The sequence below is a fragment of the Salvelinus namaycush genome, chromosome 23 (assembly GCF_016432855.1).
Source record: "Salvelinus namaycush isolate Seneca chromosome 23, SaNama_1.0, whole genome shotgun sequence".
Taxonomy (NCBI): domain Eukaryota; kingdom Metazoa; phylum Chordata; class Actinopteri; order Salmoniformes; family Salmonidae; genus Salvelinus; species Salvelinus namaycush.
In genome coordinates, this window is record NC_052329.1 from 14,498,082 (window position 1) to 14,513,378 (window position 15,297).

Sequence of the window (15,297 nt, forward strand, 5' to 3'; positions counted from 1 at the left end):
GGCAGTCATTCCAAATAGGAAACGCAGTGGACGGGAAAACGGTCCAAATAATCATTAACTGTCCCCCTACCCCTCAGCCATGAGTGGACACTAGGCCAAATGGGACTGTGTAAAGGGCCGGTTGTTACTGTAATAGTTAGTGCATTTCTTTCATGCGGACACCACTCCTGTTCTTGTTAAAGACAACCAATAAACTTCCAATATAATGTCGTTACATTGTTATTAATAATGAAGATGAAATTCCCAATAACGTTTCAACATTGGTATTCCTTATTAAGTCTATGCTATAGCACGTGTCTCAAAAGTGCTTCGCTCAAATAATCCTAAAAAATCTTAATTATTTCTTCGGACTAGTCGTTGTCATGTGTAGGCAGATATTTGTCATTTTTCTGATAACGTGAGTTAAACCGCCTACTCGTCATTGGACCGCGTTGTGATCCCCATATGAAAGTTGTCTCCAGTGATGTCCTGCGCTGTCCAAGATTAAACACTTTAGACCAAGGTCGCCACCTAGCGGATACAATCACAGATAGTCTGTATATATTGGATTATGGAACAAGTAAGAGCATGACCCAATTACATAACACGAAATTCCACTTTGGGAAATTGATCATATCAATTATGTGATGAATGATGGCCATGAATCCCGTGTTATTTGATTATAGTCGTTATTCAAATAGCATTTTATCAATGTTGTATTGGAATTAAGGTGTGTTGGGCTGATACATCTGGGGATCCATCCCTGAGTTGAGATAACAAACATTCTAATAACAGTTAACGCCTAAAGGTCTAGAAATAAATCGATAAGAGTAACCTAATGTTTTCCTTTGGGTTTTTCCTCAAACAATGAAGGCATTATTCGGTTTTGAAAAATCCTGTGTTCTCCCTTTTGGTTTAGACTGTCTGTCTATTTACACGTTTTCCTCACCCTCCCTTCCTCCCTCACGTCCTCCTACGCTGGATCTTTCTCCATGCTCCTGCGGGATGAGCCAAGTTTTGCAGCCTCCAGGCAGGCTTCAGTGAGCCGCAGGGGGCCATCGTCGTGGGATAGGTGGGTAGTTCTCGCATCACCTCACACAGTCACTAATACATACACAAGGGCCAGCAGGTTACCCATAGTTCTTCCTGATCATGACTCTTTCATTTTTTTTATTTTTTTTATTTCACCTTTATTTAACCAGGTAGGCCAGTTGAGAACAAGTTCTCATTTACAACTGCGACCTGGCCAAGATAAAGAAAAGCAGTGCGACAATAAACAACAACACAGAGTTACACATGGGATAAACAAAAGTACAGTCAATAACACAATAGAACAATCTATATACAATGTGTGCAAATGGAGTAAGGAGGTAAGGCAATAAATAGGCCATAGTAGCGAAGTAATTACAATTTAGCAAATTAACACTGAAGTGAATAGATAGATTTAAAGTGACACTACAGAGTTAAAAAAAAAAAAAAAATCAGACAGTAGTTTTAAAGTAGTACTCAGGAGCCAAAATAGTTTTCCAGAAAACGTTGCTAAATTGTGTACTATGTCCGCCATTTCGTATGGTATGTTAGATCCTGCAATAAAAAAATTGCTTAAGATCCCACTTGGATGTGTAAACTGTTGGTTACACCTGCCTGTGTGCATTTTGCCTGGGAACCACTTTAGTGGGTAGTCTGGCTAATGCTTAAACCACACTCTCCATGTAGGCGTAACGACTCGAACAATACGGAAGTGGTCAGATGACACGGATGCTACACTACAGGACTATTTTGCTAGCACAGACTGGAATATGTTCCAGGATTCATCCAATGGCTTTGAGGTATAGACCACCTCAGTCATCGGCTTCATCAATAAGTGCATCAATGACGTCGTCCCCACAGTGACTGTACGTACATATCCCAACCAGAAGCCATGGATTACAAGCAACATCAGCATCGAACTAAAGGCTAGAGCTGCCGCTTTCAAGGAGCGGGAGACTAATCCGGACGCTAATAAAAAATCCCACTATGACATTTTCAACCTCTCCCTGGCCGGGTCTGTAATACCTACATGTTTCAAGCAGACCACCATAGTCCCTGTGCCCAAGGAAGCGAAGGTGACCTGCCTAAATGTTTAACGCACCGTGGCACTCATGTCGGTAGCCATGAAGTGCTTTGAAAGGCTGGTCATTGGCTCACATCAACAGCATCCTCCCGGACACCCTAGACCCACTCCAATTCGCATACCGCCCCAACAGATCCACAGGTGACGCAATCTCAATCGCACTCCACACTGCCCTTTCTCACCTGGACAAAAGGAAGACCTATGTGAGAATGTTGTTCATTGACTACAGCTCAACGTTCAACACCATAGTGCCCACGAAGCTCATCACTAAGCTAAGGACACTGGGACTAAACACCTCCCTCTGCAACTGGATCCTGGACTTCCTGATGGGCAGCCCCCAGGTGGTAAGAGTACGCTATCCTTAACACTGGGGCCCCTCATGGATGTGTACTTAGTCCCCTCCTGTATTCCCTGTTCACCCACGACTGCATGGCCAGGCACGACTCCAACACCATCATTAAGTTTGCTGACGACACAACAGTGGTAGGCCTGATCACCGACAATGATGAGACGGCCTATAGGGAGGTCAGAGAACTGGCAGTGTGGTGCCAGGACAACAACCTCTCCCTCAATGTGAGCAAGACAAAGGAGCGGATTGTGGACTACAGGAAAAGGCGGGCCGAACAGGCCCCCATTAACATCAACGGGGCTGTAGTGGAGCGGGTCGAGAGTTTCACGTTCCTTGGTGTCCACATCACCAACGAACTATCATGGTCCAAACATACCAAGACAGTCGTGAAGAGGGCACACCAAAACCTTTTTCCTCTCAGGAGACTGAAAAGATTTGGCATGGGTACACAGATCCTCAAAAGGTTCTACAGCTGCACCATCGGGAGCATCCTGACCGGTTGCATCACCGCCTGGTATGGCAACTGTTCGGCATCTGACCGTAAGGCGCTACAGAGGGAAGTGCGAACGGCCCAGTACTTCACTGGGGCCAAGCTTCCTGCCAGCCAGGTTATTACTTTTTATTTTAGCCTGCTTGGTAAATATTTTCTTTTTCTTGAACTGCACTGTTAAGGTCTTGTAAGTAAGCATTTCACGGTAAAGTCTACATTTGTTGTATTCGGCACATGTGGCAAATAAAGTTTGATTTGATTTGATACCAAGAAATGAAAGTGAATCATCAAACTAGCTGGCCTGGCACCATAGAGTATGATTGAAGTATAGGGCTATATACAGTACATCATCACTTTCCTACCCTCATGAGGCTATTAGGCCTATGTCATCATTCATTCAACTTTTGGGGAAATATTTAAGAACAAAGCACAGGCAAAGCACCTACCCTGTTCATCAATCCCACTGGTTGTTCATTGAATGACTAATTTAATGAACAACTGAGCATGAGGACAAGTACATTAGAGTGTCTAGTTTGAGAAACAGATGCCTCACGAGTCCTCAACTGGCAACTTCATTAAATTGTACCCGCAAAACACCAGTCTCAACGTCAACAGTGAAGAGGCGACTCCGGGATGCTAGCCTTCTAGGCAGAGATTTAAATAAAAAGAAAAGATTAACATGAACAAAAGAACACAGACACTGGACATTGGAACTCTGCCTAGAAGGCCAGCATACCGGAGTCACCTCTTCATTGTTGATGAGGAAGCTGTTGTTTTGTGGGTACCATTTAATGAAGATGCCAGTTGAGGACTTGTGAGGCATCTGTTTCTCAAACTAGACACTCTAATGTACTTGTCCTCTTGCTCAGTTGTGCACCGGGGCCTCCCACTCCTCTTTCTATTCTGGTTCGAGCCAGTTTGTGCTGTTTTGTGAAGGGAGTAGTACACAGCATTGTACGAGATCTTCAGTTTCTTGGCAATTTCTCGCATGGAATAGCCTTCATTTCTCAGAACAAGAATACACTGACGAGTTTCAGAAGAAAGGTCTTTGTTTCTGGCCATTTTGAGCCTGTAATCGAACCCACAAATGCTGATGCTCCAGATACTCAACTAGTCTTAAGAAGGCCAGTTTTATTGCTTCCTTAATCAGCACAACAGTTTTCAGCTGTGCTAACATAAATGCAAAAGGGTTTTCTAAGGATCAATTAGCCTTTTAAAATTATAAACTTGGATTAGCTAACTCAATTTGTATTATACAACGACGGCCTACTCCGGTCAAACCCTCCCCAGACAATGCTGGGCTCTACCTAATGGGACTCCTGATCACGGCCAGTTGTGATACAGCCCGGGATTGAACCAGGGTCTGTAGTGACACCTTTAACACTGAGATGCAGTGCCTTAGACCACTGTGCCACTCGTGAGTGTGACTTGTTATACAGTTTTCTGACTTGTTTTGAATCAATTTTCTCAGCTTTTGGAACTATAGGCTGATACCACCCTCAGATTTCCATAAAGTTTAGAATGGCAGTTACGGATCGCTCATAAGTTTTTTCATTGCGGGTGATCTCATTCTGTATAGAGCAGTCTTTGTCCCCTGTGTTTAGATAGGTCCAGTAGCTTTGATTTCCCTCATGGATGCCTGTCTCGTGAGAGGAACTCGTGTTTTTTCCAGTACCAGGCAGTAAGGGCTGCTATTGAGGGCTGCTCTTGGACTAATCAAGGAAATTACATTATATCAGGGGGAAGGAAGATGACTGTTGGATAGGGATGGAGCGGAACGGTGGAGGGGTGAATATTGGCCTCATGTTGGGGGGGTCGGGGGGTCTTCAGGGAGGCCATACTGCATCTTGTGGGGGTATGGTTGCTCCAGTATAAACATCTCGATCCACATGAACTCGGCGTAGCATCTGGCATTCCTCAAGATTGGCCACTTACTAAGTTCCAACATTGATTGTCCGATACCCGTCACGACCTGAATGGCGGTTTTCCATTTTCCCCTGACGACAAGCCACTTAACCATAAAACCTGAAGTCCTGATGGAACACTTTTCACAAGCTCGACCAATGATGGCGAAGTTGCGAGTTGCTGCCAACGAAGGGGCCTATTGACGAACAGGTGGGGCCGCCGCTGAGACGAGTTGGGGGGAGGGAGGGGGTGAGAGAGAGGGGGCGCGTTTCTTGTCTTTGTTAATTTGTGTCACAGGTTTTTTGATTGATTACACTCTGATCATTTCCTTTATCCTCTCATCAAACCATAAGGCGCTTTTTCTAAAGTGGCAGCCCACCCTTCCTCCTCATCCCACTCCACTTTCTCCAGACGGCACCTACTGCCCACACATCTGCATTGTGTGCCAATCATACACACACACTCACAGCCTGTGTGTTCCTTTAATTTTTCCTTTAACTGTGTGTTTCCTTTAATTGTCAACTGAGAAAAAAAAACACCCCTCTACCCTCCAAAATCCCTCACTCCCTGGGCTAAAACAGCTTTTGTCTTAGCTGATTCCAAGCTGAGCCTACCTTACTGAAGCAGGGCTGAAGCCCTGAGCAGAGCTGACCCCCAGGCTAAGGACCCTGCCTACCGCCTCCGGACCCCAGCCTCATGTGGTGTTCCCTGGGCACACTGTCAGAGAGATAGCCCCTGGAGGTCAGGGTGTGTGGGAGTTGGAGACCAGGAAATGAAAGAAGTAGAGAGATCATAAATCACCAACCCAGCATTGTGTCAGCAACAGACAGAGTTTAATTTCAATAGGAAAGCCAAGTAACAACATATTCTTATTTACAATGACAGCCTACCCCAGCTAAACCTGGACACTGGGCACCACCATATGAGACTCCCAATCTCAGCTGGATGTGATACAGTCTGGATTTGAACCAGGGACTGTAGTGATACCTTTTGCACTGGGATGCAGTGCCTTAGATGACTGTACCACATGGGAGAAGACACTCTGCTCTCTATAACTCACGCAACATGTCTCACTCACTGCAGTGATGGAGTTAATCACATCTTCACAGTCAAACAAGACATCAAATACCGGTTCTGTGGATTTCAGTCGTACAGTGTCTGTTTAAACGGAAGCATGGAGACAGTTTGACTCTGAAACACCAATTCCACATTTAATATCCTTACTTGTTGCCTGTTGTTGTCCAGCAAACCACAAACTTGGGATCTCTTTGAGGTATTCCTTCTGCAAATAAAAACTTGGTGCCCCATGCCCAGCCGGTGCAGTGTGATCTGGCCTTTCTCTGCCCCTGGCACCCCCCTCTCCACCCCCTGCCTGGTGGTCAGCAGTCGATATGAGCCACCACAAGGCTTTTGTCACACCCCAACAGGACTGTGACTATGGTTGCCAGAAACATCCGCGAGACGTTGAGGGGCCATTTTGTCATCTTAAAAACTCTTCAAGTACTTACAGGCACCAGCAGCCCTACAATATAGTATTTCTTTGAGATTTGTCATAGTTTTATTAATATGTCACTGTTGTAAGAACCCTCCATAAGGAGCAGTGAAGTCTCCATATCACTCTGTAGTGTAGGCTACACATCTACCCCTATACTTGTCTATATGTAAGATCTAACTAATCTGTCCCATTTTGTTGCAGAAGTATCACTCTGTGGTGTTAAGAGCGGGATAATGACCCGGTAAATCTGGTGTCAGCGTGAGATAAAGTTCCTGTCAGGGACGTGTTTAAATGTCAGTACAGCACATTCACTCAGCGCTTAAAGTATCAACACACAACTACAAATCAGCGTTAACTTTGGGCAGGTTTTAAAGCTTTACGTAAAAGATTACATAAAAAAAGAGACATTTGGCAGTGGCAGCAGGGAATAACCACTCTGGGGGGAAATGATTTAAGGCGTCTGTAAGTCTTTTTATGCCTTGGTGTAAGACGCTGCACAGCTCTCTTCCTATCCCAGAGATCCAGCTCTTCCTATCTCAGAGATCCAGCTCTTCCTATCCCAGAGATCCAGTTATCTTCCTATCCCAGAGATCCAGTTATCTTCCTGTCCCAGAGATCCAGCTCTTCCTATTCCAGAGATCCAGCTCTTCCTATCCCAGAGATCCAGTTATCTTCCTGTCCCAGAGATCCAGCTCCTCCTATTCCAGAGATCCAGCTCTTCCTATCCCAGAGATCCAGCTCTTCCTATCCCAGAGATCCAGTTATCTTCCGATCCCTGAGATCCAGTTATCTTCCGATCCCAGATATCCAGTTATCTTCCTATCCCAGAGATCCAGTTATCTTCCTATCCCAGAGATCCAGCTCTTCCTATTCCAAAGATCCAGTTATCTTCCTGTCCCAGAGATCCAGCTCTCTCCCAGGGAATCGGAAGAGACTCAGAGCAGACAGAGGATCCGGGATTAGCGGATCAATAGTCTTTCTCAGATAATTTTTCCTCCGGGAAAGCAGGAGCGTTGGAGATGGAGTTTTAACGGTGCTCACTCACAAGGAGAACAAACATGGACATGGCACCTCTCGCCATGACACGTTTGACACGGTTCAGTGTGATTGACAGGACAGACAGAGTGATTTGGTAACAGAGTTAATGTCAACTCTGTTACCAATGGAACTGGATTAAGACTTTTCACTTGCTTGATAGTTGTAATCTGTCCCCTCTACTTGGAAATATCTAGAGGTAGTGGATGAGGTCATGTTGTGGAAACCTGACTAATCAGATCAGATCAGTGATTACTTCAAGGAATGGTGATGGTGGAAGCAAGCCTGTCGCCTGAAAGTATCTGAACCATGACTCCACCTCCCCCTCCCTCCCTCCTCCCTCCCTCCCTCCCCTCCCTCCCTCCCTCCCTCCCTCCCTCCTCCTCCCTCCCTCCTTCTCTCCCTCCCTCCCTCCCTCCCTCCCTCTCTCCCTCCCTCCCTCCTCCCTCCCTCCCTCCCTCCTTCTCTCCCTCCCTCCCTCCCTCCCTCCCTCCCTCCCTCCCCCTCCCTCCTTCTCTCCCTCCCTCCCTCTCTCCCTCCGTCACTCCCCCTGGGTGTGTGTGGAAGGCGAGTGGGAAGGTAAGATGGTGCTGCACATGGTAATGACCAGAGGTGAGCTTATTTAAATTTAGCAGGAGTTACCATGGCGTCCCACAGCACCATGACAGCAGTCAGGGCTTATTGAGTTACACAGAGGAGGAGAGAGCTGTCTACAACACTCTGGCAGGGGAATCTCTCTCTCTCTGACCAATATGAAAAACACCTGCACAGACATCAAAATAAACCTATTCACACACACAAGCAAGCCAGTAAATAAAGGCATTCAAATAGACACCCACACCGAATCTCATTAACTAGGATACATACACACACATACCACCCTTGCACGAAGGAAAACAAAATCATGTGCAAACAGCAAACATAATAACTGTTTCAAAACCAAACTGAAGAGCTCTGGTGGACAGATGCTTTCCCCAATGGACCTAAAGAAACACAACAGCCTTCCAGACTTGTGCTGCAAATAGAATGGAGGTTGGTTCAGGTCAAAGCAGACACTTTCTGGCAAATAATACCCACTCATACACACACACACACACACACACACACACACACACACACACACACAACACCACACCACACACACACACACACACACACACACACACACACACACACACACACACACACACACACACACGCACAAACAGACCAGGCACAGGTAGCTCCTCAGTGCCAAAATAGCAATTACCCAGCAGGCCGTGCAGTGAGATAGGAGCCACTCTGTTGACTGACTACCCTCAGGAACACCAGCCCGTTATTACTTATGTAAATATCGCATGACAGTGTCTCTATCCAATTTAGAGAAGAATGACTGTGTGTGTGTGTGTGTGTGTGTGTGTGTGTGTGTGTGTGTGTGTGTGTGTGTGTGTGTGTGTGTGTGTGTGTGTGTGTGTGTGTGTGTGTGTGTGTGTGTGTGTAGAGGAGGAAGGGGCTAGTGGAAGTAATTTCACTCCACTGAAATTGGAAGTTGGAGACAGATAGTCTGGTTAGATGGCAATTCTCCTTGATTGAGAAAGAAACATGCTCAAGAAAGAAAATCACAATATCAGGACAGAAAAACCCAATTGCTTTGATGGAACTCATGAATAGGAGGTATTCCTTCTGCAAATAAAAACTTACGATACCAACAACATTTTATCCATACAATGGCTAACAACATTCTACCCTGCTATTCAATGTATCTCCCATTACTACCCACCCTCTCCCCCCACTCTTAATTACCCACGTGGCTGGTGCCCCATGCCCAGCCGATGCAGTGTGATCTGGCCTTTCTCTGCCCCTGGCACCCCCCTCTCCACCCCCTGCCTGGTGGTCAGCAGTCGATATGAGCCACCACAAGGCTTTTGTCACACCCAACAGGACTGTGCCTATGGTTGCCAGAAACATCCGCGAGACGTTGAGGGGCCATTTTGTCATCTTAAAAACTCTTCATTACTTACAGGCACCAGCAGCCCTACAATTAGTATTTCTTTGAGATTTGTCATAGTTTTATTAATATGTCACTGTTGTAAGAACCCTCCAGGAAGACAGTGAAGTCTCCATATCACTCTGTAGTGTAGGCTACACATCACCCCTATACTTGTCTATATGTAAGATCTAACTAATCTGTCCCATTTTGTTGCAGAAGTATCACTTTGTGGTGTTAAGAGCGGGATAATGACCCGGTAAATCTGGTGTCAGCGTGAGATAAAGTTCCTGTCAGGGACGTCAAACCTGCCCAAGGGCCCTTTTAGATACTCGGAACCAAATATGTTTTTACTTTCTATGAAAAACAAGTGATCAGAGTGTAGTCGGTAAATTTGTAGCTTGCACCAAATAAGGTTGCATCTTTTTAGCATGTAACAGACATATTTTATCAATCCAATTATTCTTCCTTTCTCATTGATCGTAAAAATATATATAGTCACATTAACAGCAATATTACAGAACCTTATCCTCTTCCAATTATTACCGTAGGCTCCCTTCTAGACCTTTCAGATACAGTGAGACAGATAAATAGAGGGGGGGGGGCAGAAGCTAGAAACTGTTTCTCAGATGATGATTGACAGGTCCTGTGTCAGAGCCCAGAGGTGTGAATGATAAGGTCCTGATAAGGCTGACGACCTCCCACCTTAACCCTAACCAAACGACCCTGCTCATGTGGCTCATCCATGGGAATGAGAGGCGTGTGGCCGATCCCGTGAGCGCCTTCCTTGAATGAGCCTCTCTGTTATGTTTGTTAATGACTTTTAACCTGTAAATGTGTCTATTAGTTCCACACACAGCCGTGCACGTGCACTGTCCATTGTTTCCTTGGCCCAGTTTTTCAAAAGTTATCTATCCTGATTTCAGCTATCGGATAGGATTAAATGCATAGAGATAGAATGAATAGAACGATATTCCCAATTAAAGTCAATGATTTGTCCATTCTATTCATTCTATTTCTATGCATTTAATCCTATCCGGTAGGCAAAATCCAGATAGATAACTTTTGAAAAACGGGCCCTGGGGATAGATTGATTGGCTAATATTATGATTATAATATTTGTGTATGGCTCTAGTATTGACAGATAGTCTAGGTCTATGTTGGTTGTTTGCAGGATGTGTACCCAGTCAAGGGTAAAAACCATCCTATCCACCATTCTACTCCATTAGCCACAAGCAGGTGCTCTCTTTCCCCATTCTCCATGAAATGTATGGATATACATATGAGTGGTGTCCCATGTGTCCCCCTCTCCTAACCTCCTCTCCTAACCTCCTCTCCCCTCCCTCCTTTCCTTCCATTTCCCCCTTAAAGGTTGCAGGTAAATGGGGGGTAATCTGTGCCCCCTATCGCCCCCCTCTCTCTGTAGTGAAACGCTAGCCCCCCTGCTGCAGCATTTAGCCCCCCACTCCCAGGACCCATCTAGGGCCCGGCGTGCCCCACTCTACCTCCTCTCTCTGTCTCTCTCTCTCTACCTCCCCTCTCTCTCTCTCTCTCTCTCTCTCTCTCTCTCTCTCTCTCTCTCTCTCTCTCTCTCTCTCTCTCTCTCTCTCTCTCTCTCTCTCTCTCTCTCTCTCTCTCTCTACCTCCCCTCTCTGTCTCTCTCTCTCTCTCTACCTCCCCTCTCTGTCTCTCTCTCTACCTCCCCTCTCTGTCTCTCTCTCTACCTATCTAATCACAGACCATTAGCCGCCCCATTAAAATTCTTTTGTCCAATTTGGAAGGAATGCTACCCTCGTGGAAAAACAGAGTGCAGGCACAATAGAGCCTTTTCACAGTGCAGTCGACTTGTATTACTTGAAGTCGCTGAGGAGTGCCGCCCAACACCACAACAAACCTCCCTGCCCCGCTCGCTCAAGCCGACTTTGTGCGTGCGTGCCAGGGTGACTTTCTAATTCTCTCGGTAGTCATAGCAATACATGTTTTTATAAGTCATCCAGCATCAATGTGTATTGATATAAAACTGCACTGTCTCCTTTTCTGGAAACGAAAAACTGGAACTGAAGACATTACAGTGGAAACCTAGGCATCAGTTGATGTCCAGCTATCAATCATCAACCTAATGAACCTAACTTCCTGGTGTTGTACCCGACATCTGTATCACTGTAACTCTAATACTGTCTCTATTGATCATCAATATATTTCAATGACATAAAAACGTGCTTATTGGATTTTATTGAAGTAACGTGTGTACTCATTGAAGTACTGTGTGTGTGTGTGTGTGTGTGTGTGTGTGTGTGTGTGTGTGTGTGTGTGTGTGTGTGTGTGTGTGTGTGTGTGTGTGTGTGTGTGTGTGTGTGTGTGTGTGTGTGTGTGTGTGTGTGTGTTAGGGGGGTTCTCAGTCCTGGCCCACTGTGGTACGTATGGTGTGGTACACAGGGCCTCTTTATCCCTGATGGAGTGTACTGAGAGGTGGGGTGGACCAGGGCTGGGGGACGGCTACACTCCGCTAGGGAAATGTGGGAAACTCTTCAGCAGGATGAATGGTCAGAGCGACAAACACACACAATCATGGGACAGCCACACACACTCACATACCACACACACATACACACTCACATACCACACTCACATACCGCACACACACACACACACACACACACACACAGCCTTATCTTATGGGATTCTGGGACACGGGCTTGAAGCGACAGGCAGGAATGACAGTATTAATCTTGACTGATAACATTTGACTGCTAACCTGACAGTGTGTTTGTGTGTGTTTTGGGGGAAGGGACTCCAATGGGAAATATATGTGTGTAGCCTTGAATAGGTGTTTATGTGTCAAGTGTGTGTGTGTGTGTGAGAGAGAGAGTTTTAAGGGGATGGACAACCATTACACACTCCTAATGGTAATTACTGAAGAGGCCAGTGGTTAAGAGAGGGCTTTCCTTTTCTAAAGCTATAATATGTGACGAGAGAGGGTGTGTGTGTGTGTGTGTGTGTGTGTGTGTGTGTGTGTGTGTGTGTGTGTGTGTGTGTGTGTGTGTGTGTGTGTGTGTGTGTGTGTGTGTGTGTGTGTGTGTGTGTGTGTGTGTGTGTGTCTTCTGCTGAATCATTATAAAAATACAATACAGTGGACTTCAACACATGACAAGAGCTTCCAATATCTCAGTACTGCCTCAACACAACAGTCACCCATCTGTCCTTACTTCCTTTACTTACATTCACTAAAGTACTTATTATACAGTACTCTACAGATGGCTTTTCAAAGGACCGGCCATGTCCACACAAATCCCCCCCCCCCCCCCCCCCCCCACACACGCACACACACACACACACACACACACACACACACACACACACACACACACACACACACACACACACACACACACACACACACACACACACGAATGTCCAACACATCACTTTTTCCTTATGTGTAACTACCTGTTTGCCCCTAAGCGTAAGTACCTGTCAACGAAACCTTAGTCCTTTCGCACCTAATGTCTTCATCCCCCTTCATATAACACCCATATACGTAATGACAAATAAAGAGCTAACACTGCTAACTCCTTTGATTGTGACTGAGAGTGTTATGTCTGTTTCAGTATGCCATCACATTTCTCCCCCTTTAACAGCCTAGTTCATGTTGTCCCATCAGTGTTTGGCCTTTGTCTTCCTGTATGAGCTACAGATGGGTTCTCTTTAGCGTCTCCCACAGTTACGAGTCCAACCAATAGACCAGTCTGATTGGAGAGTGTTTATTAGAGAAGGATCAAGTTGTCCCCAGTCACTGATCTAAGTTCAGTTGTACGTTTACCCCACCTAAATGGTAAATGTTAGGATTCAGGGAGGTAAAACTGATCCTAGATCTGTAGCTACAGGCAACTTCAACCAGGAGAATGTTTATTGGGTAAGGAAGGAGAGGGGAGGAGCACAGAGGGCGGAGAAGGAGGACGTTAAGCCCAGTCTTTTGAAGATCAGTGGGGGCTGATTGTTTTGTAACGAGCTGAGGATTGGAGCCAGCGTGAGAGAGAGGAGAAGAGAGTAGTCTGGGTCTTGTTCTCTGTCTGGCAGAGAGAGGAGAGAGAGAGACACCTCAGGTGTTATTTCCTGTAGTGTAGGGCCAGTCATGTGTAAACCAGCCTGGAGCAATACACATCAAGCTGAAGTAAAAACTAAAGTTAGAACACAGGGGAAAGAGTAGTTCAGCTCTACACATCAGGCTCCCGAGTGGCGCAGCAGTCTAAGGCACTGCATCTCAGTGCTTGAAGTGTCACTACAGACACCCTGGTTCAAATCCAGGCTGTATCACAACCAGCTGGGATTGGGAGTCCCATAGGGTGGTGCACAATTGGCTGTTTGGCTAGAGTAGACAGTCATTGTAAATAAGAATTTGTTCTTAACCAACTTACCTAATTAAATAAAGGTTAAATGTTTTTTTATTTAAAAAGCTGAAGTAAAACCTAAAGTTAGAACACAGGGGAAGGAGAAGTCCAGGGTCCTCATTTATCAATCATACGTAGGCACAAATCTGTGCCCAAGAACACAAAGGCAACCTGCCTAAATGACTACAGACCCGTAGCACTCACGTCCGTAGCCATGAAGTGGGAGGAGGTCAGAGACCTGGCCGGGTGGTGCCAGAATAACAAGCTATCCCTCAATGTAACCAAGACTAAGGAGATGATTGTGGACTACAGGAAAAGGAGGACCAAGCACTCCCCCATTCTCATTGACGGGGCTGTAGTGGAGCAGGTTGAGAGCTTCAAGTTCCTTGGTGTCCACATCACCAACAAACTAGAATGGTCCAAACACACCAAGACAGTTGTGAAGAGGGCACGACAAAGCCTATTCCCCCTCAAGAAACTAAAAAGATTTGGCATGGGTCCTGAGATCTTTAAAAGGTTCTACAGCTGCAACATCGAGAGCATCCTGACCGGTTGAATCACTGCCTGGTACGGCAATTGCTCAGCCTCCGACCGCAAGGCACTTTAGAGGGTAGTGCGTACGGCCCAGTACATCACTGGGGCAAAGCTTCCTGCCATCCAGGACCTCTACACCAGGCGGTATCAGAGGAAGGCCCTAAAAATTGTCAAAGACCCCAGCCACCCCAGTCATAGACTGTTCTCTCTACTACCGCATGGCAAGCGGTACCGGAGTGCCAAGTCTAGGACAAAAAGGCTTCTCATCAGTTTTTACCCCAAGCCATAAGACTCCTGAACAGGTAATCAAATGGTTACCCGGACTATATTTGCTACTCTCTGTTCATCATATATGCATTGTCACTTTAACGATACCTACATGTACATACTCCCTTAATAAGCCTGACTAACCGGTGTCTGTATATAGCCTTGCTACTCTTTTTTTAAATATCTTTTTACTGTTGTTTTATTTATTTACTTACCCACACACACACACACACACACACACACACACACACACACACACACACACACACACACACACACACCTTTTTTTCCCGCACCATTGGTTAGAGCCTGTAAGTAAGAATTTCACTGTAAGGACTACACGTGTTGTATTCGGCGCACGTGACAAATAAACTTTGATTTGATTTGATCTGATCTGTGCTTAAATCATGCGTGGGATCATTTCCACGCAAAGTGTGTCACGCTCGTTCGTAGAGACGGACCAAGGCGCAGTGTGCGTAGAGTTCCACATGTTTAATAAAGAAGTGAAACTTTAGCCAAAGACAAAACAATAAACAATAAACTAACAAACAACGAACCGTGACTACAACACTAACTCAAAACAAAACAATATCCCATAACCCACAGGTGGAAAAAATGCTACTTAAGTATGATCCCCAATTAGAGACAACGATAGCCAGCTGCCTCTAATTGGGAATCATACCAAAACCCCAACATAGAAAAAACAACCTAGAACCCCACATAGAAAATATAAACTAGACTAACCCCCCAGTCACTCCCTGACCTACTCTACCATA